The sequence below is a fragment of the Protopterus annectens genome, chromosome 5.part0 (assembly GCF_019279795.1).
Source record: "Protopterus annectens isolate FY-2018-M chromosome 5.part0, PAN1.0, whole genome shotgun sequence".
NCBI lineage: Eukaryota > Metazoa > Chordata > Ceratodontiformes > Protopteridae > Protopterus > Protopterus annectens.
Window position 1 is genome coordinate 552343638 of NC_056735.1, and position 26257 is coordinate 552369894.

The following is a 26257-nucleotide window of genomic DNA, read 5'->3' on the forward strand; positions in this document are numbered from 1 at the left end:
GTTTTAGATAACTGAACTAGGTTTGGGAGCCAGGCTCTGCCTTTAACAAGGTGAAGTTGTGTTGAGTCCAGTATCTGGAGATCTCCACTGTCTCAGTGTATGGGTTCCATGACAATTGGCTCAATAGCTCTGTGGACCTGGCTGAGTAGACATATTGGGCAATGGTTTCCAGGTTCTGTTTTGGCACACCCTTTGCGGAGCTGGATGACTGTTAGTGTATGCCATTCTTTGGGTACATAGCCTGTGGTACGGTTGAGTCTGGACAGTGAATGTAGGTGAGTGTGTAGTTCCTTATGGGCCTAGTGTAAGACGCAGCCTGGGACAACATACAGTCACATTGATGCTATGTTCTTAGCTTTGGTGAGGGCTGTATTTACCTGCATGCCCATGATGCCTGGGTCTCTGCATCCTTCTGTGATGGGCACAGGCTCTTTTGGGGGTGATGGGGGGGAGTTTACACTGAACTTGTACCCCTGGATGTGGGCAATGAAAGCTGGTTTGGTGTATTTCATTCCTTTTTTCAGTAGCTGACAGCATATTTGGAAGTTGACACCTACATGTCTGGTATAGCGACCAAAGGCTTTGTGGTTGTTATTCTTACATTCCTCTACTATTTGTCTTTAGAAATCATCCTTGGATTGTTTTATGAACAATCATTGTTTCTTCCTGATAATGATCAGTGATACCTTTCCTTTAGTGAAGCTGGATCTATCATGTGTTTGTTTCTTCCTTCTCTTGTCTAGCTTATTTATGAACAACAAACACCTGCTTGTTGTCCTATTTTTGGAGGAGTGCATCTTGGTTTTATTTGTGATGTCTCATTCCATGCATCCCTGTAGATGCTCATAGGATGCACTTGTAAATGTTTCTGCAGATTGCATACCATTATCCTATAGCAAGAGGTCTTCGGAACTTTCAACTTTGGTCTTGGGAAGTGTGCAGTTTGCTTTTGCAGATGTCTTCACAGTGGCTTCATTGATTGGGTGTTGGGGAGGGATGTGGATGTCCAGTGTGATTACTTCAGGATCTGATATTCCCAGTGAGGGGTTTATCTCTGTTGTGGAACACTGGTACCCCATGTTGATGATGATCATGTCCAGTATGTTGTCACCTGTAGTGGGCGTGCTGCCAGCTGTTCCAGGGTGTTGGGGTTTCTTAACTGTAGGACACATTGGGCAAAGGAGGTTGTATGCGAGTAATTCACACACTCAATGTTTGGGTAGTTGTAATCTCCTCATATAATGGTGTTTGATAGGACCTTTATATTTGCCATTGTTCTCCGGAATACTGTATGAGGTTCGTGAGACAAGGTACATGATCTGTAGTAGGCTAAAATCTGATGGGCAGCTTTGCCCAATGTTAGTTGCACTTGCATGGTCTCCAAGGCCTAATGCTGTGCCAGTAACCTGAAGGTGTGGATATCCATAAGGTAAATGGCTACACCCCTTCCTTTTGTATTTCACTCATGGTTTTGGGTCCAAAGGTCAGAGTGATTGTGAGTGTTTTACATGGATCATATCCAGCAGCTCTATGTTTGACATAGCTTTGTATGTTAGGCAGTGAACACCTCTGAGTAGGCAATATGCAAGGGAGTACGGATGGGGCATTTTGCAATGGTTTGTGTATGGCATGTATTTCAGGCCACTAATGCTCTTTGTGAGGTATTGCTGCTGGCTTTCCAGTTGTTGTAGCTGCCTTGTGAGGTACATAGCAACAGTGGCGTTGTACTCTTTTATAGTTCTAGTGAGTGGTGAGTAGGGGGGAACACTGTCCTCTTTTATTCTGCATGAGACACATTTTGTGATGAGGTGTGCTACATAAGAGAGTTTCCTGACTACTGTGGGAATGTGCTTATCACAGTTGTATCCACTGTCCACCTGTGACCCAGGGTCTCTTATCACACTTACAGTGTGAGGTATACTACCACCTATGTTATAGTTCTTGGCTACAGAGATTTTAACAAAGGTGATGATAATGCACCTTTTGGCATTGAGCTACAGCACATGGCTTGGACAACAGCCATCTGTCTCAGTGAGGCCCTTTTGTATGATGTCCACATCTTTAGTGTTTACAATGATGGCTCCTAGTTTGCAGTCTTCTGGAAACTTCAGTAGCCACAGACCTTCCATGTTATTGTTTACTTCATGGAAGTAGATACTACACAGTCTGGGAAGTTATGTAGTCCCATGGCTGCTGTGATACTGGCTTTGGAGAGTGTTGTTTACCTGTGCAGCCATGATAACAGCAACTTTGCAGTCTTCCATTATAGACATGTGCTCTTTCATGGGTGAGATGGGGGTAAAGTTAACACTGATCCTATCTGGCAGGATGTTGCCAATATCAGTAGGCTCTGTACATTTAGTGCCATTGAGCTGTGACTCAGAACAGATCTGAGTGTAACCATGACTTGGACCTGTCTTTTGGGCAGAGATCTCCTGCGTAGACAGTATGCAACAGAGTACATCTTGTGTTACATTCATTTTTGTTGTATGGGGCAACTATTTGAGGCCAGTAATCCTCTTGTTAAGGTACTTCATTGGTCTTTCTAGCTGCTGAACATGTCTAGTCAGATTCATCGGAGGTGTGTGGTGGTACTCTCTGACAGGTCTGATGACTGCTGAGTAGTGGCAACCTCCTATGACCTACATGCACAGACCTTGGCAGTTTGTGTGTACACATAGCAGGATTTTCAGACCACTTTGTGAATGTGTTTCTGGAAGTAGAGATGACTATACACATTTGTCCATGGATCCCTTATTATCACATCCGTATTTAGCCTGTGTGTGTGAGCATGCCCAGTATGACCTTTCAGTATGTTCCTGCCTGACATTTGCTTCGTTTCTTTAAGTGTGTGAGCATGCCCAGTATGACCTTTCAGTATGATGCTGAATGAAATCCACTACATTTGTTGGAGTGTGTGAGCACGCACAGTATACACATTTATACTATATGTGTATGGTAAATCAAGGTGTATTTTTACAGCAGGCCTCACCTTTGTGTCATAGATCAACAGGGATCATGCTGTGCCTGCAGGGCTTCCATGATACACTTTGCATAGACTTATCAACATTTCTACATACAGGGGGGCAGCTATTCTTTGTACATTTCTACCCGTGGGCACACAGGATTGTTACTGTGGGTGTACATAGGATGTGGGTTTCAACTGACACTTATACATATTTGCTGTGCCTGCACTGCTATGTACATGACACCATTACAGTCTGTACTGTTGCCTATCATACAGGCTTGGGGCATACTACTGTACTACAGATCTTAGCATCCATTGTCACATATATTAGCTTGTGACTTCATAGCCAAGACATCTCACATCACAACGCCTGGCCTGATGTTCTCTGTCTGCATAGGCGTGTGGGTGAGGTTACCCATTTGCCTCATTAGGGGCATGATACAGCATTGCTTTGTGTTTGCATTAGTGTACAATTGTCCTGCTGTGTCTGTGCCACTGCAATGCTGTCATGGCTTAGTGGTTCAGTACTGTGACTATAGTGCACAGTATCCTGGGTTCAAGCCCTGTCACTGCTTTTTATTTTCATGCTGGCCAGACCAAACTGCTTAAGGAACAGTAAAGCAGTTATGAGCATGTTTAACTGCCTTTGCTCAACTTTGGACGACCTTGGCCAAAATTGCACAAGCAATTTTGTTTACATATACTAGATATTGGTAACAGCTGCTTAGCACTGCTTTATATTGCTTAAAACATGGCAATCATGCCTCAGGTGGTGCTGCAGGGATGCCTATGTCGGATCCACATACTACACTCCCTATACATGTTTGGAAACAGGTAGTGTCAAGTTAGGCATCCCTTTTATTTTATGTGCGAGTCAATGAGAGGTATCATTTCAAGGGTTCCTACTGAGCCAGTGCTTGTGCTATGCGTTGCCTCTTTTCCAAGGCCATGGCATACTGGGCACGCCTCCTTCTGCCTACTGGGGCAGACTCAGGTTGTTCCTCCTCCGAGTCACGCTGTGCCTGTGCAGGCCTTGACAATGGTGGGGGGCTGTTTGGCCCTGCCCCATGCTGTTCCTGCTGCAGCTGTTTTCGCAGGATCATATTGTGTAGCATGGCACATACCATGACAATTTGGGTACATGTAGTTGGTGAGTACTGCAAGGCTCCACCAGATGTGTCCAGGCACCGGAACCATGACTTGAGCATCCCAAACACACGCTCGATTACATTTTGTGTTTGTACATGTGCCTCATTATTGAGTTCTTGTTCAGGTGTGCGTGCATTTCTGATGGGTCTCATCAGCCACAGCTCCAGTGCGTATCCAGCATCCCCCACTAGGTGACAGTCAGGGATGTCCACACTGGCAAATGTCAGGTACAGCTGCGTCAGATGCCAGATATGGGAATTGTGGTAGCTTCCAGGGCAGCCAGCACACTCAGTCAGTATTATGCCCTGGGCATCGCACACAACCTGGCAGTTGATGGAGTGGAAGCCCTTGCGGTTGATGTAGGCCCTACCCTGCTCACCAGCTGGTGCTTTGATGTGTATGTGCGTGCAGTCAATTGCACCCACTACCTCAGGGTTTTCCGCTATTTGCTGGAAGAGATGCATATTGCTGGCCAATACCTCATGGGAATTGGGGAAATATACATGATCACCGACATGTGCTGACATGGCAATCAGGAGCTGGTGCAGTACCCTGAATGCTGATGCCTGTGAAATCCCCATCATATCACCAGTTGGTCTCTGGAAGGTACCTGTTGCTAGTATTCGTAGGCCAATGCATACTTTGGTATCCACTGGAATGGGTTCCCCTCTGTTGGTTCTGTGTGTGAGGCGTGGCCTGCACAGCTCAACAATTTGCTGCAGGAGCTCTCTGTCCACTCTATAGCACTCCACTATCTCCAGCTCATGTAGCCCCTGGTAGGTTACCCTGGGTCTGTACACTCTTCTCCGTCTCCTCACTGTGGGTTGCTCAGCAGCATTCACAATGGCACCACCCTCAGCATCTTGCACATGTTGCCTTATAACAGCAATGGCAGCCCCTAACATTTTTATGTCTCAGTTTAAGCTTTTTAAGTTTTCACTTCTCTTTGTTGACTGCAGTGTTGCAGTGTTTCTGAGAAAAACATGGGGGAATGTTGTTTGCAGAGTTTTAAGTGCTGGGCTGGGCTACTGTACTGCCTGTGTAATTGGCTGATTCTGATTGACTTCACCTGGCAGCTCTGCTAGTTCTCCTTGATTAACTTCCTACTACTTCTTTTCCTTCCTTTTCCCTTTCTGCTTTCACAGGGGCCAGTGCCGCGCAAAAATGCGCACACAAGCGCACATGCATGCACACAGGCTTACACAAGCTTACACAGGCTTAGGCGGATGCACATTCATGTATACCAGCTTAGACAGCCTAACACAGGCTTACACGGGTGCACACCCGCTCACACAGGCTTAGATGGGTTTATAAGCACGCACACGCGTGCACACGCATGCACATAGTGTAAGCAGCTTTGCAAGAAACTTTAATGATAGCCATGGCGTACACCTTTGGTTCCTAGGTTTCAGTTTAGACAACTGTAGACACACCTCTCCTAGTCCTGAGTAGCTCACAGCAAACACATTCCACTCTGCTCCAATAAGCTTACAGTCTTTTTGATGCATAACCCCTCATGATGTCACCCATCTTCTACTCTGTTCGTCCCCTTATCCTACTCTTACACTATAGGGACATGGTTCACATAGCAGGAAATATTGTGATTCACTATCCTTATCCTCATTTGCATAGGATTGCCTACTAATGCTTGGTTACATCTCTCAGAATGAGCTTCCCCCCTTAGCAACCACTACTCAGTACCCATGTTGTCTTCAGCCTGCCATGCAATTTTCTCCAAATATTATAATTTATATTCTGGAATGATGGATATTTGACCTGACTTCTGTGCTCACTGTCGAGTGTCTGTACCACACGTCTGTGGACTGCACTGAAATGACTTTCTGCTTATCAGTCTGAACAAACTAAATGATTCACTGTGTCTGTAGTATCATCTAATAATACCAAAACCCTGTAAATATCTACATGGCTCTTTAACCTTGACATATCCTTTTAGTACATTTTATTCTTATCAGTACTCTTGACTGAAGGTTACAGTAACATTCCTTTCTTTTTGTATCTGCATGTAATGTGCTTTAATATGGCTGCATTTCTAAACTTATACAAACTGAATACTGTATTTTTGTCTAACTAACTGCATTTAAATGAAACCTGATCTTGCAATTCCTCCTGAGATACTTGAGCATTTATCTATTTCTGTAGTTACTTAAAAACGAATACACAAGCCTGACCTTACATTTCTAGGCCAATGCAGGGTCTATTTTACTAACTGCATTTATGTAGGATTTATTCTATAACACTCATCTCTGAAATTACTGAAATGGGATTCGCTTCTATAATTATTTTATAAATCTATTAATATAATCTGCAAATGATACTATAATTACCACTCTAACTAATATGACAGTTATAGAATATTTTTTCTTCATCTGGTAAATGAACTTTCAATTTTAGTTTTGACCAATAGGTGACACTTGAGCATGCATAGTCTGTTAATTATTTGAAAATATTTTGGATTTAAGACTTTTAACTTTATGATTTAATTATAACTGCAATTTTTTTTTCAAATATAATTTTTATTGCATTTCACTTCTATTTAAATACAAGAAAAGAATGACACAGAAAATATACATACAAGCTATTTGGAATATCAGGTTTCAGTCGTCCAAATACGATATACATAACATAAATCATCAATGTTAGGGTAACAATTATACAGAATTGTCTAATCATCAAGCTGCTCTTAATGAGCTGTAAAACAGACATTTACATAAAGATAGTATACAACATATTGAAAATGTGACATTAAAACATTACAACCAGATATTCAAGTCTACCTAAATAAACATTCTGTCTTGCACCAACTATGTACAATATATACATTGATGTCACCTTAATGTTCATCTTATATGTGTTTGCCATGACCTGTACACTGTTATTGTGGGTATTTCTATAATAATTGCCTTTAGTTTCCCTTAATTATGTAAAGTAATACTGATGGTGAAGTCCCTTGGTCATAAATCAATTTTGTCCTAGGATTTCTAAAAGTGTTCTCCAATGTTTCTGATAGTAAGATAGTTTTTTTTTTTTTGGCTTATTGTAATTAATTTTCTGGCTAATAGGTATTTTATAGCCATTCCTTTAAATTCTTCCCATGTGATTTTACTTCTATCTAACCAATTTTGGGCTATATATGATTTGATCATTGCACACAATGTGACTATGATGTGTTTATTTTCATATGGGAAATTATTAGGGAATATATGTAAAATTGCCATTTCCCATGACAGGCTAGATTTGGTGTATCCCTTTTTTTCTAACTTGGTTTTTAGCGAACACCACAGCTTGTAAACATTTTTACAGCTCCAAAAAATATGAAGGGTGTCAGCAACACTGTTTTGGCATATGGTACAATAAGGGGAGTTGGAGGGATTAATTTTGCTAAGAAAAAGTGGTGTGTGATATGCATTGTTATTGATCATAATTTAGATATAAATTAGTTTTTTAAGGGGAGTTAATTTCAAAATAAGTTCAATAGCATCAGATTTTTGTTCATCAGTTATCTTATTATTTTTCTCTTCCCAAAATTTAGAATATAGTATTGCATCTTGATATCTAATTTTTGTTATTAATCTATATGTATTTGATAACATTTTAGGTCTTGACAGTAGCAGGTTAATAATTTGTTGATATACCTGCATGTCTTGGTTGTCTATTTTGACATTCATAGTAATTGTGTTGATCAGGTATATTAATTGGCTGATTATGGTATTATAGCTTTTATTTACTTCAAGTTTTTGTTTAATATTGTCAACTGAGAAACTTTTGAGCTGGTATAAGTCCCATACAGTGATATTTTTAATTGTTGGATACTGATTCAGGTTTAATATAGTATTGTTTAATTTAATATTAGGATTAAGGTGTACTGGCTCTCCCAATTCCAAAGTATCTTTAGGATTTAGGGAGGTTACCAGCTTTTGAAATATTATTGTGTTTCTTATTATTATGGGATGAACCTTAAAATGCTTTAAAGTCTTAGAATTTAGAAAGGGTACTGCTCTAGGGTTTAAATTGCATGAGATTAGATGATTGTAATATATTTTAATCCATAGTGGATGCCATGCTTTGTTGGATGGTTCAGAATTTGCTATTTGTATAATTCAAAATTCAAACAAGTCTGAGTATAAATGTCTTACTAAATTCTACAAAGCTTATGAAAGCACATATATAGTAAACTTGTGAACAACACAAAAATAGACTGATAGAAAAAACACATATGTTAAAACATATATTAAAACATATATTTAACACATCTATGCAATTGATAAACAGAATACAACAAATGCCCTAGCACGACATGTTTTAGATAAAGGATCTTCACATTGTTTTAAATTCATGGTCCTTGAGACTTTAACAAGAACTAATAGGCTAGGTAACATTAAAAGCCACACAGAAGGGATAGAGAACAAATGGATTCTTAGGCTACAAGCCCATTTTTATGGGCTCAATGATAAGATATCCCTCAAACCCTTTCTAGCCAGTAGACCCTTGAACCACTGAATTCTACACATTTATATTATGTATTCAATATACATGTTTTTAATATATGTTTTAATATATGTTTTAACATATGTGTTTTAACTCATGAGTCTATTTATGTGTGTTTTCACAAGTTTACTATATGTGCTTTCATAAGCTTTGTAGAATTTAGTAAGACATTTATACTCAGACTTGTTTGAATTTGTAAGCATCATTAACTACATCAATTACACCTTGTGGTCTTTAATCAATTAAGGTGCAATGTACTATGGTATATAAAGGATGCATTATTCATACATCTTTAAAGGTCTGAAGAAGTTGCCACACCAACGCCGAAGCGCACCTGTCTATCTTTATACCTGTTTGTCTTAATAAAGGACAGTCTGTGGAAGATTTGGTGAGATTTATTTGCAGCCTGGTGCACTCCTCACTTTTGGACTACATTTTGATATTTTTTCGTTTTGAGGGTGCTTTGCTTGTCAGGTAACTTTGTTTTTACCTATTTGTATAATTCGACTAGCGTTTAGTATGTTGCAGTATGTTTGGAATTCAGGTAGGCCTAGGCCCCCTTTTTGTTTGGGTAATGTTAATTTAGTGTATTTTATTCTTGTACTTTCTGGATGCCAAATAAACTTTCCTAGTAGTGTTTCAAGTTTGGAGAAGACATTTTTTGGTATATTTTGGTTAATAGCACTAAAATGAAACAATAGTCTTGAAAGAATATTCATTTTAACTATGGCCGCCTTAGCTAGTGGAGATAGATTGAGGTTTAACCATCTCTTAGTGTCTTCAGTGATGTTAGACCAGGTTTTAAACAAGTTGCTTTTAGTCATGTCAGATTGGGGGTGAGTGAACATAATATACAGATATTTGAGATTATAATTGACTTTAATTTCAGTTTCAGGGAAAAATAATTCCTTATGCCCTAGAGTATTCATAGGGAATATGATGGCTTTATTAGGGTTAATCGCATAATTAGATATTTTTGAGAATTTTTCAATGGAGTTTAGTATCTTATTCAAATCAGTATTAGGGAATTCAAAATAAATGTTAAGATCATCAGCAAAAGCTGTATACTTTATTGGGACTTTGGAAATATTCATAATATGGTGGTAAGTTCTTTGCGATATTTTAAGCAGTAGAGGTTCTATGTATATATTGAACAGGTAAGGTGATAGTGGGCATCCTTGCCTTGTACCATTCACTATTTGAATAGGCTTTGATTGTTTTTTATGTATAGATAGTGTTGTTGTGGCATTTTTGTATAAAGTCCTAACCATATTTATATAGCCTTCAGGAATACTAAATTTCTTGAGTATATTTAATAAAAAATCAAAATTTACTCTATCAAAAGCTTTGGTTGCATCTACTTACAGTGCATAGCTAGGGTATTTATCATTCATTTTTAAACTAATGATTGAATCAATAGTAAGTGTGTTGTCATATATTTGTCTGTTGTTCATAAAGCCTAGTTGCTCAGAAGATATAATGTGAGGTAGAATTTGTTTGATTCTACTAGCTAGTGTTGTAGAAAGTATTTTAATATCAATATTTATGAGTGCTATCGGCCTGTAGTTATTTGGGTTTGATGCATCAGATTTGGGTTTTGGTATAAATATAGTTTTTGAGTTATTGATATACAGGTCTTTGGTACCATACTTTATTATGTATCTGTATACTTTCAGTAGTATAGGAGCTAACTGTTTCTTGAAAGTCTTGTAAAATTCCGCCACGTAACCATCAGGACCTGGTGATTTACCTGGTTTCAACTTATTTACAGCAGCAATGATTTCTTCTACACTTAAGGGAGCTTTAAGATTATTTATCTGTGTCTCATTCAGTACTGGAAATTGTAACTCTTCAGTAAATTGATGAAATAATGACTCATTAAACTGGTCTTGGGGGGCCAAATAGTTTTTGGTATATCTCTTCAAAAGATGCAATGATCTCTTCATCTGTCTCTAAAGGTTTGTTATTATAATTTAGTTGCTTTATTTTGGTAGGAGGATTCTTAACGTTTATGATTCTTGCCAGTGCTTTTGAGAGCGATTGAGCCCATTTGACATATTTGTAGAGGAGTTTAATTTCATTGATTAAGTACTGTTGTGTTTGAATTTCACGTAGTTGTCCTTGTAGTGTAACCATTTGACTTTCAAGTACTGGTGAATAATTTATTTGCAGTTCTGACACTTCTTCTTCTTTCGGCTTTTCCCAGTTAGGGGTCGCCACAGCGGATCACCTGTCCACTCATGATTGGCAGTGGAGTTTTACAGTGTTGAGTTGCCAGACTGGCACCCAGCCTTCCACAGAAGGCACATACACACAAGGACTCACACCTAGGGCCAATTTAGAGCATCCAATCCACCTACTGCATATCTTTGGGATATGGGAGGAAACCGGAGCACCAGGAGGAAACCCACGTGACCACAGGGAGGACATGCAGACTCCGCACAGAAGGCAGCCCAGCTGAGGATCGAACCGGAGAACATCTTGCTGTGAGGTGACAATGCTAACCACTGCACCACCGTGGCCGCCCATTTGCAGTTCTGACTCTATATTTTTTAATTTTGATTCTATTAATATGACTTTTTCTCGGTTTAATTTTTTATAGAAAGCAGCTCTTTGAATTAATATACCCCTAACAGTGGTTTTTGTAGCTTGCCATTGAATGTCGTATGGTATATCTACTACTTCTAGGTTGTTATAAGTTTGAGTAAGAATGCCTATGATATTTTATGAAACATCTTTAAGCTTTAGTAAGTTAGTATTTAACATCCAGTTCATAACTGTTTGGGGTCCTTGCATGAGCTCCCCAACTTTAGTGTAATATTTATCTTTACATGATCCAATATTGTCCTAGGTTCACTATTGTATGTGACTGTATTATTTAATAAGATTTCAGATATTAAAAATACATCTATCCTAGACAAAGACTTGTGATATGGTGAATAATAAGTGAATTTACTAGAAGTTATACTATTTCTATAGTTTTCAAATGGGTCAGCTAACTTAATATCTTCCATTATTTCAGCTATTAGTGTAGTAAGCTGAACAGATTGCTTGTTATTTTTATTTCTCCTATCAAGTTCTGGATTAATTAAAATATTCCAGTCACCTCCTATGATATCAAAGTAATTAGGATAGTTCTCTAAGATTCTGTATATCTTGTACAGATAAGTTATTTGATGCAAACATGGGGCATAAACATTCAGGACTAAGAAAGGTTTTTTTAAACAGTGGCAGTTCGCAAGTAAAATAACACCATCTACTATTTGGGTCACAGCTACCTTTCCATATATTACCATCAAAATATTTTATAACTACTATGGCAACTCCCCTAGAAGCCGTACTGTCACCAGCAGCAACAATATATTTCACCCATTTTTTTGTATCTTTCTCCCATTGCTCTTTCAACATATGTGTTTCTTGTATGAAAGTTTTCTCTGCCTTAGATTTAAAAATTAAGTGCATTAACAGATTCTTTTTTTTCTTATCTTGTAAGGGCATAATACACAGATTGCTGGCTTTCAGAATAAGTGGATATATATATATATATAGGGACAAAATAACTTTTCAAAATTATTAGAATTTTTTGTACATATCAGTGGTGTGGATATAAGTGTGACATCACTCCCTTTCAGAACCCACCCCCCCCCGTGCATATCACGCTAGCCTACTACCTGAAAGAGAGGTAAAAGGAATATTAACAACTATAATACAAAAGGTTTCTGTCATTCTAAGTCCCAGCAATAAAACATCACACATAACAGCATGCCTACACAAATTATGTATAAAAGATATGCATTCTAACCCTTTGTTCATTTGAAAACAATTAGGCTGAGCATATTTTAACTGAAATTTATATATCTAGCTTAATAGGCAAATAGCATTCTAATCAAAATATAGTACAAAGCAAACTATCGCATTTTAATTGTGTTCACACATAGAAGAGTAACAACATACACAACTGATTTTACCTTAATATAGTTTTGTCAAGGTGTTTTTATGTTCCTTGTTATGCTGGTCATACGTACATTCCTTTTATATATATAGCAGTTTTTTTTACTTGTTGGGTCTGCATTTACTGCTACAGTTATATCCCTGGGTATTCATTTATCATATAAGAATCGAGCATATATACAAAAAAAAAAAAAAAAAAAGCATAGTGATCATAAAAAGAAAGAAAATATCAGACAGAAAAACAAAGAATCCCTATATATTCTCTGCTGTACAAGATTGGTATGCTTACACTTGATGCATACTTATTTTAAAGCTTAAGAAAGCATGTTTTAACACTATGTAAAACAACACAAACCTAACTACAATGGTTTGCTTTTCCTAGTATGGGCTGAGTATTTATTGCAGCTGCAACAGCTGCTACATTTTCTAACCCAGATTTTATTAATCCAGCTTGTATATATTCAGGAAGGAACAAGTAACAAGAAAAAAAAAAAGCAGCACCTATATATTACCATTTGTATATAATCAACTAACCTGTGGTACTATTTCTAGGCTAGATTTACCTTCCATACACCATATACACAAGAATCTTTACTTTTTGAGTCAGGAAAAAGTAAATCCACAGGTATTCTGGTATGTGAGAGCCTTACTTTCATTTTAATTTGCAAACGCTGGTTTTCTGAGATGTTTTGGGCTTGAATGGATACCATAGTTTTTCCTTTGACCTCAGCTGTGCTTAATTTTCCAGATTCGTGGTTGCAAAGGATTCTGGGTAATGCAGTTCAATCACGACAGTGTGGAGATGCTCCCTAAGCTGTAGTTGGAGTGCCCAAATGAAAAACAATGAATCCAAGCAGAAAACAGGTATTTTAGGTATTTTACCTTGTCATTGAGAGAATTAGTATGCCAAAAATACACAGAAGCATATAGTCTTTGTATTAGGAGCCTGTTTGGGTAAAAAAAAAAAAATTACTTCATTGAAGTTCTTTAAAGGCTTTGAGAAAAGCTGTTTTTGCTTCTTTATTTTTCACTGCATAATTTAAGCCATTGTATTGAAATTGCAGAGTTGCTGGGTATTTCATTTGGAATCTAATGTTTTTGCTTACTAAGTAAGGCTACATTAGCTAGCTGTGACTGTTCATATTTTTCTAGGATACCTCTGATCAATACATTATTTCTCCTTGCTCTAGCTTCCAGATCAATCAGCTTTTGTTGTATTTCTTTGACTGAATTTTCAGTAATGGAAGAAGCTTTCTGTATTTCTTCTATCTTTGTCTCATTACTCAGCATTCTAGCCTCATTTTGTCCAGTCTGGTTATTATTTGATCCAAGTTTTGAAGAGAAAGATTTTATTTCTGTTTGCAGAGGTATTAAAGCTGCTTTTAGTTCCTCCATGCCAAAAGATTGATCAGTTTTTGGTTTCATTTGGTTCTTTGACACTTCGGCTTGAGATTTGGTAGTTTTCTGCCTCTTAATAATAACTTCCTTGTCTGGCGAAGCAATTTGAGATAGTCTTATTTTAGATGTGTGTGTTTCCATTTGGTCCATTTTTCTTTGTTGTGTGAAATCTTGCTTCTTTTCTTATTTTTGTAGCTGCTACTTACTGCTTGCAGGCCCAGGCACATGTACAGGAGTCACTGCTTAGTCATCACCCAATTCCAAGGTATACATTTCTTATTTTTACACTCAGAAGATAAAAATAAGCTTCACTCAGGTAGCGACTTAGGTTTAATGATACGGGAGTTGCTTTTTTTAGATTTACACTGTAGCAGTAGCCTTAGATGAGGTTAGATTTGAATTTAGTAGTTGGAGCAAGCTGAAGTGTGTGCAGTCTAGCTGGCGGCCATCTTAGAATTTGAAAACTGGGCAATTTTTAACATGCTATAACTAGTATACTCTCGTTCTTACTCCTGTAATATATGCAACTTGAAGCATAATTACTATGTACTGTATTAACTTGTTTCTGTAAATTTTCAGCTAGATTTGTTACTCAAAATCATATCTATTTATGTTTTTAAATTTTTATATGCTGTAAAAGATGTTTACCATTTAAAATTTGTGTCTTAAATATTCTGTGAATATCTATGTGCTGTAATAGTACAAGTACATTTACTGAAACCTATGCTTTCTGCATTTCAGATCTGTACCTTTGCATACCTCGTGTCTTTTAACATTCTAACATGCAATAATTATGTAATGTGCACTCTATTCTGTAAATTAATTAACAAATTAAACCTGACATGTCATGCCTTGAGTATATTAAATATCTATTACTACATATTCTTTATATAACTTATCTTAATAAACCTGTTATAAATAATTCTGTAACTTTACCCTTAAAACTAACAAGTGAATAATGTGAGGTGTGATATAATTGCATGTTAACATTCCAGTAATGCAGTTAGAAATGTATAACAGAGTATAAATGCTATATTCTGAAATCTGACTGAAATGTACTATACTGAACTCATAACTGAGTATCAATGTCATATTCTGAAACTTCGCTGCAATTTACACTAAAGGAATACATACAAAATAGCTGTGTATAAATCTTAGACTCTGGAAACCAGCTAAGCTTATACTAAAGGAGTACCTTTTTGCTACTTTTTATCTGAACACATATAAAAGCATAAACAGAAATCTGGTAAATGTGATATTCTGAAAGCTAAACTATTATTAAAGGAATATTTTTTGTCAGAGTATAAACTGAAAACTAGCACTGCTATACAGTTGTCTGCAAATATACATTTAAATTCTGCATACTTGCTTTAATTCTAACCTGTATAAATGCACATCTGTTGTGTTCACATTTTAACTATAGTGTATACTTGTGTATATGTATATCTATATATATATATATATATATATATATATATATACACACACACACACACACACACACACACACACACACACACACACACACACACACACACACATACACACACACATTCACATACAAACACACACACACACATATTGATATAAATCGAGATATAGATATAGATATAGAAAGACAGATATAGGATTGCAAAGTACTTGAAAAAAATTAATTTTTTAAAATATTTGAATGAACAAATTGAGGACTATCTGTCATTTAATGATAATGTAATGGTTAATAATGTTATACTCTGTGATTTTCTTAAGCTGGGGAATGCATATGGAGAAAATGTTAAGAAACAGGATAATGAAATTCTAAGAAGACAGAAAGAGTTGCAAAAAGCTAAATTAGAACTGTAAAAAGAAAGGTCAACTAATATAGACATTATTAAAAGGTTGACAGCACATTATCTTAATATCCTAACTCATAACACTGAATTTGTTTTAGAGAAACTCAAGTTACAGAGCAGCTCAGGTTCACTGAGATATGTATATAAGTTAACTAATAGTAGTAACATAATATTTTGCATCTCCTCACTAAGAAAAGAAAACATCAGATGTAGGAAAAACATTACTAATAATTAAAATGAATCAAAGATTTAAATATAAATGAAAATAATGTTGTCAAAATAAACTTATATGATATTGTTTACTAAACAACGTAAGTTCTAAGCTTAATGAGTAATAAAATTCACTAATAAATAAAACTATTACATAAGAGGAGATTAAAGCTGCAATAAAAATGTAAAAATTGCAAAGCTCCAGGTTTAGATGGGCTAACTGCAGAACTGTATACACTTTTTTCTCCAAATATGATGTCTTATTCCATGATGTCTTACTGTTGGTACTAAATTCATATATAGTCTTACGTTCTTGGAAATAGTCACTGATTGCTCTAATTCTTAAGTAAGAAAAACAGAAGAACTTAATATCTTCTTGTAGATCAGTTTCACTCCTCAATGTGTATTATGAAATATTTACCTCTAAATTAACTGTGACATTAAAGAACATAATTGGTAATATTATTAATAAAGACTGAACTGTTTTAATTGTTAGTAGTCTTATGTATGACACCATTAATAGAGTGACTACCTGATAAAGCTGATTGTAGATATATTTAAAATGCTAAAAATCTTTGGATTTCCTGAAGAATTTATTATTAATAAAGACTTAACTGTTTTAATTGTTAGTAGTCTTATGTATGACACCATTAATAGAGTGACTACCTGATAAAGCCGATTGTAGATATATTTAAAATGCTAAAAATCTTTGGATTTCCTGAAGAATTTATCAACATAATATAAGTGGGAGAAAAGTGAAATAAAATATTTGGGGATAAAAATGCAAAGTGATATTAATTCAATGATTATTAATAAGTTTACAACCAAATTTGTTTGAAGATTGCTTATGTTTATATTAATAATAGAAATGACTCTTTTTCACATTTGAAGATGGATTACAACTTTTTAAAATTATTATACTTCCAAAGTTTCTTTACTTGCTGCAGTTAACAGTTTTAATGTCAGAGAAAAAATAATTAAGAAAATGGAGAACATATCTATCAGGCCAAAAATGTTATATAAAAGCCACATTAAGGCAACATGAATTTGATGGTATTAATTTTCCTGATTTAGAAAAATATGTCTTAGTTGCAATTTTTCAAAATATTATATTATTTATTTATTATTTATTATTTATTTTGACATTTGTTGAGTGGGTTAGTCTGACTGGGCAGAAGCCCTTTTTTAGCAGAGACCCAGAAAGAACAGCTCCAGCAATGTTAGTTACATTGTTACCACTGTTACATTATATGACATACAGAATACATTGCAGTTAATTGGAATTGGTTATGTAGAAAAAATACCTCACAAATAGGAACATATGTGATATAACTTTGAGGCAAATCTTTAAATCTTAGTGTTTGGTATATATTTTGAAATGGGTTTTAATATCTCATAAATAAAGTAGAATATGAGTAAAAAGAAGTAATGAGTAAAGAAGTAGTTGAGTAGTTACACAGTTCTGACTATACATTTAGTGATAAGGTGGAGAAGGTAGACAGTTAATTGGAATTGTCTTGGTAGGGGTGGAGGATGAGAAGTTTTTTTTATGTTTTTATGTTTTATGTTGGACAGTGGCATGTGCAGGCCCTAGTATTAAGCAGGTAGAGTTTTAAGGATATTTTGAAGAAGTTAGTACTAGGTGTAGTTTTTAGGGACAGAGGCAGTTTGTTCCATGAATTAGCAATAAAGTAACTGTAGAGCTGTTTGCCTATTGTTTTTTGGGATTTGTGAGTTTCCAAGAGATGTTGATATGAGCTTTGAAGATTGAGGTTAGGAGGATAGTGAGTGATAAGAGAAGTGAGAGCTAAGCAAGAGGTAGGTTTGTAGAGGATGGAGTGAGTGAGGTGCAGTTGGGAGAGGAGGAGTTGGTGGAATTCTAGTCTCTGATTTTTTTTTAAAGATAGGTAGTAGTGAGAGTGATAGGGTAAGTTTGGTGAAAATCTAGCAATCGTGTTGCATGTGAGTGCAAGATTGGCCATAAGACTGGTTTGGTTTGTAGGTTTGTTAGGATTAGTGCAGCATAGTAGGCTGGGTAGAAGGCAGGCTTGAGGTAGAGAGAGTTTAGATTTGTTAGTGATGAATTTTTTTGTTACTATAAAGTAACCCTAATTTTTGGTGGTTTTTTTTTTATGGCTTGCATGTGGACATCAAATTTTTGTTGATCATCAATTGTTGCTCCTAGTAGTTTTTTGTGAGGCTGCACTTTGATGATTGTGTTATTGCGGGAAGTGATGGTGAACGCAGTGTTAGAATGAAAGAGTGATTTAGAAAGGAATGAGGAGCTTTTTTTTTCATTCAGTAGAAGTTGATTGCTAGTTAGCCATCTTTCTATGAGGGGATGGGGTCTGTAGCCCACCCACTTGGGTGGTTAGATGGAGTTTATACTAGCCAGTGGAAAATATGCACAAGTAAATTATTAGGGTCTATGTTCAGTCGCAAATGAGAAATCCATCAAACCTCTGTTCATCGAACTTAAAACATCAAACTTTTACTTCAGCAAATGTTCAACCATTGAATATTTTACCCAGGGAAAAGAGACAGTGGACCAACATGCATACCAAAACACACACCACAGTACATCAAACTCACCCAGGTGGGGGGGTTATATCCCCCACATCCCCCCCTTACTTATACCAAATCTGAGTTCACACTACAGTGAGGAAAAGGGCAGATTTCCTAATGCTGGCCAACCAACTCCATTCCCTGGGTAAAATATTCAATGACTGAATGTGCACTGATGTGAACATTCAATATTTTAAGTTCAATGAACAGAAGTTCAATGGATTTTTCATTTGATGACTGAACACAGACTCAAATTATTAGGGATGCTTTTGAAATATTGAGTTAAATAGACCTGAAATTGTTAACAATTAATTTTTATGATTAAATGATTATTTTGAAGGAAAGTCTATTACAGAACTGATTTTTTTCTTATCTAATAATAGTGCTGACATTCTTCGAAAACTACATTTATAAAAATCCAACTTAAAAAATAACTATTATTTATCTTCCCTATATCTTATACATTAGGATTTTTAGAAAGTTGTAATATAGAGATATGGATAGACTTAAAATATTAATGTGTTAATGTGGCATGACAGGACAGACAAATAAACTGTAGTCACATAGGAGAAAATGGTAAATTAAACAAATTATCAAAATCACCAAATAGACCAGCAAGGCAGAACGGAGTTCAATATTCATTTATTTTTGTACTATAACAAACTAGTTTCGGCAGAAATTGCCTTCTTCAGTGTAGGACAGTACAGTCAAGTTCCTTGTCCTCATCCATTTAAATACAGACCATGAGCCAATAAGGCAAATAGGCTCATCAATATTAATGAGATGAAAAATTTTTTAAATATAATTTTTGTAATCACAATATACAGAGTGTAACACTTCAGTGAGAAACAGTAAACATAGAGGACATAACAACCATAGATAAATGTAATAAAATTGGAATAATATAGTATAGCATATATATGTATAAACATATATAGTTTTTTGGCCATATGCAACATCTGCTAGACAAATATTAGTCCATACAAACAGTAGTAATTTCACATATCGACTACCTATATTATATTAATTCAGCAACCCAGACCCCCCATACCAAAATTACTGCTGCTTAGCAAACTTTTGTAATCACAATATACAAAGTGTAACACTTCAGTGAAAGACAGTGAAAATAGAGGACATAACAACCATAGATAAATGTAAAGGAATGAGATGAAATTAGTATAGATTCGTATAACATATATATGTAAAAACATATATAGTTTTGTGGCCATAAGCAACATCTGCTAAACAAATATTCGTCCATACAAACAGTAATAGTTTCACATGTCGACTACCTATATTATATTAATTCAGCAACCCAGACCCCCCATACCAAAGTTACTGCTGATTAACAAACCCATATAGCTGGGTGTCAAGAACAAAAATCAAGCAAGGCAAAACAGAGATACATATATATCATTTGCATACGCAAATGTAAATTAATTCTTGAGATCAAAATAACCCAAACCTTAACAACAAAATAGGTCAACAGGGTTATTAAGACATACACATAATCTCCTATAAGTGATCATTTAGACCCGGATGGAACAAACCCCCCAGAGTTGTAATCCAATATTTTTCCTTTTGATCCAATAAACCATGCCAACTTTGTTTGTTAGTTCTATCTCCAGAAATGCGATCAATGACCATGAAACTAAATTTTGCCTGTGGATGTCTGCATGTATGTTGATATAGGGCACTAGTCTCCTTATGGTTCCTGACATCACTACGATGTTCATTCATTCTGTATCTCAATGCTCTGGAAGTTTGGCCCACATAAAATGCCCCGCAATAACAGGAAGCAAGGTACACCACCCAATCGCTACTGCAATTACCAAAGATCTTTATGGTAAATATCCTGCTGGTGTTACGACTGGAGAATTCTTTAGATTTAGGCATATACGGACAGGAGCCACAATGACCACAGGGAAACGAACCAAAAAGTTCATCACCATGTAGTGTGAGTTGTTTGTAAATAGTACCCCCACTTGCCATATGTTTGAAATGTGACAGGTAGGAGCCTAGGGTTTTGCCCCGCTTATATGAAAATTGACATCGTGGCCCCAAAATGGTTCGCAGCCTGTCATTGGCCAGTAAAATATTCCAATGTTTATTAATAATGTTCCTGACCATGTTAATATTTCTCCCATAAGTTGTGATGAACCTGACACAAGTACCATAAGATGATTGATTTTTGTTTTTATTTTTGTATTGTAATAATTCTTCCCTCTTTATGCAATTAGCTCTACTTTGGGCAGACACAATATCATGTCGATCATATCCTCTATTGGTAAACCTCTGACTAAGATCCCTGCTGGCTAATTGGTATTCATCTTCATTGGAACTGAGACGTTTAATACGTATAAATTGAGATATCGGAATACTTTTAATGGTATGACGGGGATGTAGACTTGAGGCATGTAGCAAGGTGTTATATTGTGGGTACTTATGGAAAACTTTGGTAGACAAGGTATGATCTGGGTTCCTGTAAACAGTGACATCCAAAAAATTGATAGTATTTCTATCATAAGTCACAGAAAATTCCAGTCCCCATACATTGTCATTAAGATATTCTACAAATTCCTGCAAGTAACCCACATCCGCACGCCACACCAGCCAACAGTCGTCCAGGTAGCGTCTCCAGATGTCCATCTCGATCTGAAAGATGTTATGTGATGTATCATATATCATGTATTCCTCTACATAGGCCATGAAGAGGTCAGCATATATGGGAGCAAAAGATGCTCCCATAGCTGTTCCTTGTAACTGCCAATAACATTGGCCTTGGAAATACAGAACATTCTTATTGAGAACATGTTCAGACATACAGATCAATAGCGTGTTAAACCCAGGTGTATATAAATTTGCCCTTTCCAACCAGTATTGGATAGATTGCAACCCAGCCCAATGCGGTATGCTCGTATATAATGATTTTACATCTAATGTGCATAAATACCAATCAGGTTCCAATTGAGTATCCCTGATTAGCTGCAAAAATTGTGTGGTGTCCTGCAATCTAGATCTTATAAGGCCTAATAATGGTTTGAGATATTTGGTGAGGAAGGCCGATAAGGGTTCAGTCAGAGAGCCTATTCCAGAGACAATTGGTCTGCCAGGTGGTTTTGTTATGGACTTATGAATTTTAGGTAAAAGATACAATATCTGTTTAGAGGGTTCAGAAACCATAAGTGAGGCCAAACACTTTTTATTGATAATGCCCTCCTCACAGGCTAGCTGCAAAAAAGAATCAATTTCGTCCTTAAAGACAGACGTAGGGTCTATGGACATGTGCATGTAACACTTAGCATCAGACAATTGGGTTAGCCCTTCCTGTATATAATCAGCAGTGTTCCAAACCACAACTGCACCTCCCTTATCAGCAGGGACAATAACTATATCCTTGTTGTTACATAATTTGTCCAAAGCTATCCTGTCATCCGGAGTTAGATTGCTTGCTAACATAATATGTCCTAAGTTCTCAAAATGAATGTCTCTCAAAATGGTATCCATGAAAATGGAAACATGTTTATTCATGGGTGGTTGGAATGAAGACTTGCCAAAGCAAAGTCCTCTGAGGGTTTTGACTTGTCATCATCAAAAAACAATTTTAAATTCAAAATCCGGCAAAACGCCTGTAAGTCTTGTACAATGTGATATTCCTGACTAAAGAAGGACGGAATATAGTTAAGACCCTTATTCAAAAGAGCAATCTGTTCATTTGTTAATACAGCTTTGGATAAATTCAACACATTCTGATTAGACTCTGGCATAACTCCTATTTCAGGAAGTTGTCCAGTAGTCCCTGGAAAGAGACCTGAGTGGTTGGTCTTTCTGTGCTTTCTGCCCCCCCGGTGTCCCTTGCCCCCTCTAAAGGGGAAATTTTGTTTGTTTTCTTCCTGTTAGGTGAGACCCTCTCACAGGACCCCTCACCATCCGTGAGAGAAGATTCCTCCCCAGAAGTACTACATGAGGTGTCACTCTTGTTCTTCAAAATTGAACAAGGTCTCTTTTTGGTGCGACTAGGCCCTGTCCTAACCTGATTGGTATCAACAAATCTGACTGATCTGCTGAAATCAAAAGGTTTACCCCGTTGGTAATCTGAGTAGTCCCGATGGAACTTCTTAATTTTTCGTTCCTTAATAGTTTTCTCATGTTCCATCAGATCTTGGGAGAGTTTTTTGATATTATCCTGATATTTAGAGGACGATTCAAACTTTTGAACATCCGAACATAAATTTTTGATTTCTTGTATATTAGAATCTACTGTCCTTTCATAATATTGTAACAAGATGTTCACAAATGTCATGGATCCTGTCTGTAGAGCCTCCTTCCAATCTTGGTTTAATTTATCATCTGGTCTCCCTACTAGAGGTTGGGTACGTATACGTAGTCCCCTGGGAACCATATTTTGTGTCGAATATGCTCTAAATAGCTTAAGATGCCAAATATTGGATCTGAGGGTTTTAAATGCTTTGGTGATTGAATGAAAAAACATATCACAATCAACCAAAGATGATTGAGCCGAATTGACCGGATCATTGCTTGGCAGGTTATCAATGCCAAATACACCTATATCCTGCCGATCAGCACATAATCCAGACAGAATATTATTGAGATCCATGCTGTGAATGGTATTTGAAATATACAGCCAATAATAGGTTGGAACACAGGAAAACCACAATATAAACAGTAACTCCCCAGAAATTAATAAACAATACTCCAAAGGCCCAATCGCACCAAAAACCTAGAATTAGTCCAAAACCAATACAAAATTTTTTGAACCACTAAGGGAGCAGAAAGCATTAATCTACATAGGAAAAGTTTATTCCAGTATTTAATATGAAGCTATTGAATAATAATTATCAATAAGACATGAAAACCTATCCAAGGTTAAATGTTAACTGATCTAACAAGATGATCAAAAATTCTGATTGGTATTCAATAAATGCCCCACTTAATACTGAAACAAGCCTGCTGATATAAGTAAAAACTAATATTAGTTGTTAAACTCAACCCTATAAAACATAAGTAATTTAAGAGATCCACCCAATAATAGGTTGAAACACAGAAAAGCCAAGAGGTTAGTAAACAACGCTCCAAATGCCCAATCACACCAATAAACAGTAGATTTCATCCAAAGCCAATACTGCAAATACTGGGACCACTGAGGGAGCAATTAACATTAATCCACACAGGAAGGATTTATTTTATGTTTGGTATGCAACTGTTGAGTGGTAGTTAAAGATAAAATGTAGAAACCTCTCCAAAGGTTAAATGTTAAATAATCTAATAATGATCAAAAATTCTGTTTAGTATTCAAAAAGTGCCCCACTCAATGCTGGAACAAACCCACTAATATAAATAGAAACTAATATAAGTTAATTAAACTTGTTAATTAAACAAATTCCCATAGACCCCATACACTACTGGTACATACAGTAAGAGAAAAACTAAACAGTTATACATGTCTAAGTATGTAATCTCTATCTTATATAAACTCTCTAAAATAATTGGTTCCAGTAATAACTTTTTAGCAATAATTCTTGGGAGTTTCACGAAGCTAGTAGATTAATGATTCATTAAACAGCCTGAATAAATCCTTATTATTGTGATCAATTTGACAAACCTCATCTAGTTCACACTACCAAATTTACACATGGAAATGCAGACAGCTTGTATTACTCTTCACAAAATTTCAAAATATAAGAAAGTGGATACCTCAATTTGTCTGAGATGTAACAAAAGTATCAAGGCAGACTGGTCACATACTTTGAAGACTGCAAGAAAATCACTATTTTCTAGAAATAAATTAGTAACATTTTTAAAAAGCTATGATGTGATACATGTGAGTTAGAGAGGGTGGCAATGTTTATAAATGTTCATGTTCTTCATAGAATAACATGTAAACAATATTTTGTGTTTAAGTGTTTACAAGTATATTAGCTGTCACCAGACACACAATTAAAAAAAATAGATAAATAAAAAAGGAGATCTGACTTTATACCTTTGTTTAAAGAAATTTTAGAATTAGCAGGTGTTCTATGTGAAAAAAAGAAAAAGACAACAATGAGATTAAAATCTTTGAATGACAATGTGAATTTTGGATGCAAGGGTCATTTAGAAATATTAACTGCAAAGTAGGAGAGAAGCTACTGATACACTTTTGGTTTTGTATCATTGTATGTATATTGATAACCAAAAAACACTGCCAGTATGTTGAAAAAAACACATCCGCAAAAATAAACAATGCTAAGGACTTTCATCCATTTAATCACAGACTTCATCAGAGCAAAGAACAAAGTGAAATCACTCAGTTTAAAAATTGACATGTCACATGACACCAATGAAATGACCAATCAAACTGTATATTATATAAATAATGACAGAAGTAAAATCATTTAAAAATACACATTGTATAAGTAAATTAATTACATAATTTAAAGTCTGGCTGCCCTTAGTTTAAGTTCCAGCATCTAAGCACAGCCGCAATACTAATTCTTTATATTCAATGTTTATCCTCCCTGCAGCAGCCCATAGGATTGATGTTAATTTTTTCAGGGACAGATAATATTTTGTGAGAGTGTTACATATTTGGGCATGTATACTTAATGCATTCTTATTATTTTTCTTACTGATGTCATATAAATACTCATAAATACTTCTCCTTAAGGTATACTCAGTTTTATCCATGTAAAATGCTTCCTATGCCACACATATAGCAATTTAAACAATTACAGTTGTATTACAGATATAATATTCTTGAATTTTAATCAGTTTATACTTTTTAACTCTAATAGAATCACCACACAATATATATGATCATTGATTATAAGCGCCACATGTAAAGCTGCCTTTTATCAACAATCTCTTTAAATTATTAGATACATCAGATCCTATAATGTTTTTAATATTCCTGTCTCTAGAATAAATAAAATTAGGATGTTTCCATTATATTTAAGATTATCTTTGTAATTCATAAAATATTCCAATTTTGTTGACAATTTCTTTAATTGCTACACTAGTATTATCATAAGACAAAATCATAACAAATTTACAACTTTTAATTAAACCTTGATTAAACACTAATTGTACAAACCCTAATAATGGGATACATTTTTCTCTTAGCTATAACTTATTTATATATGTTAACTATTAATGGATGGGGTAGCTATATAAGGAATATATCCATTACATTATCCATTTCTGCCACAAAATCATTATGGTTAGACACCATCCTTGCATTTCTAACCATAGGCCCTTTACTGTCTCTTTCTTTTGACTATAAGAATGGCCACTATTTTAAATGTAAATACTTATTCAAAAAAGTATTGACAGTGTTTTTTTGAGTATGAATTTAATGTTTACTGCCATTGTGCTAATTTTGCCATTTTAAGTTATGTATTGACTTATTTTATTCATTAGTATTTGTTTTTAAACACCTTACTTACTTGCAATTATGTTTTTATTTAAAATTAATAACAATATATTTAAAAAAAGAGTAAGCTGGGTGGTGTTGGCATGAGTTTTGCTACTGAACATCCAATGATGAGGTGCATCTTTTTTTTGATATAGCAGTATGAGAATAGTATTTCAGGCAAGGAATATAAATATAAATGGCCCTCCCAAAATTCTATGTAATTCAAAACCATCAGTACAAGAGTGCATGGTGAGATCACAAGGT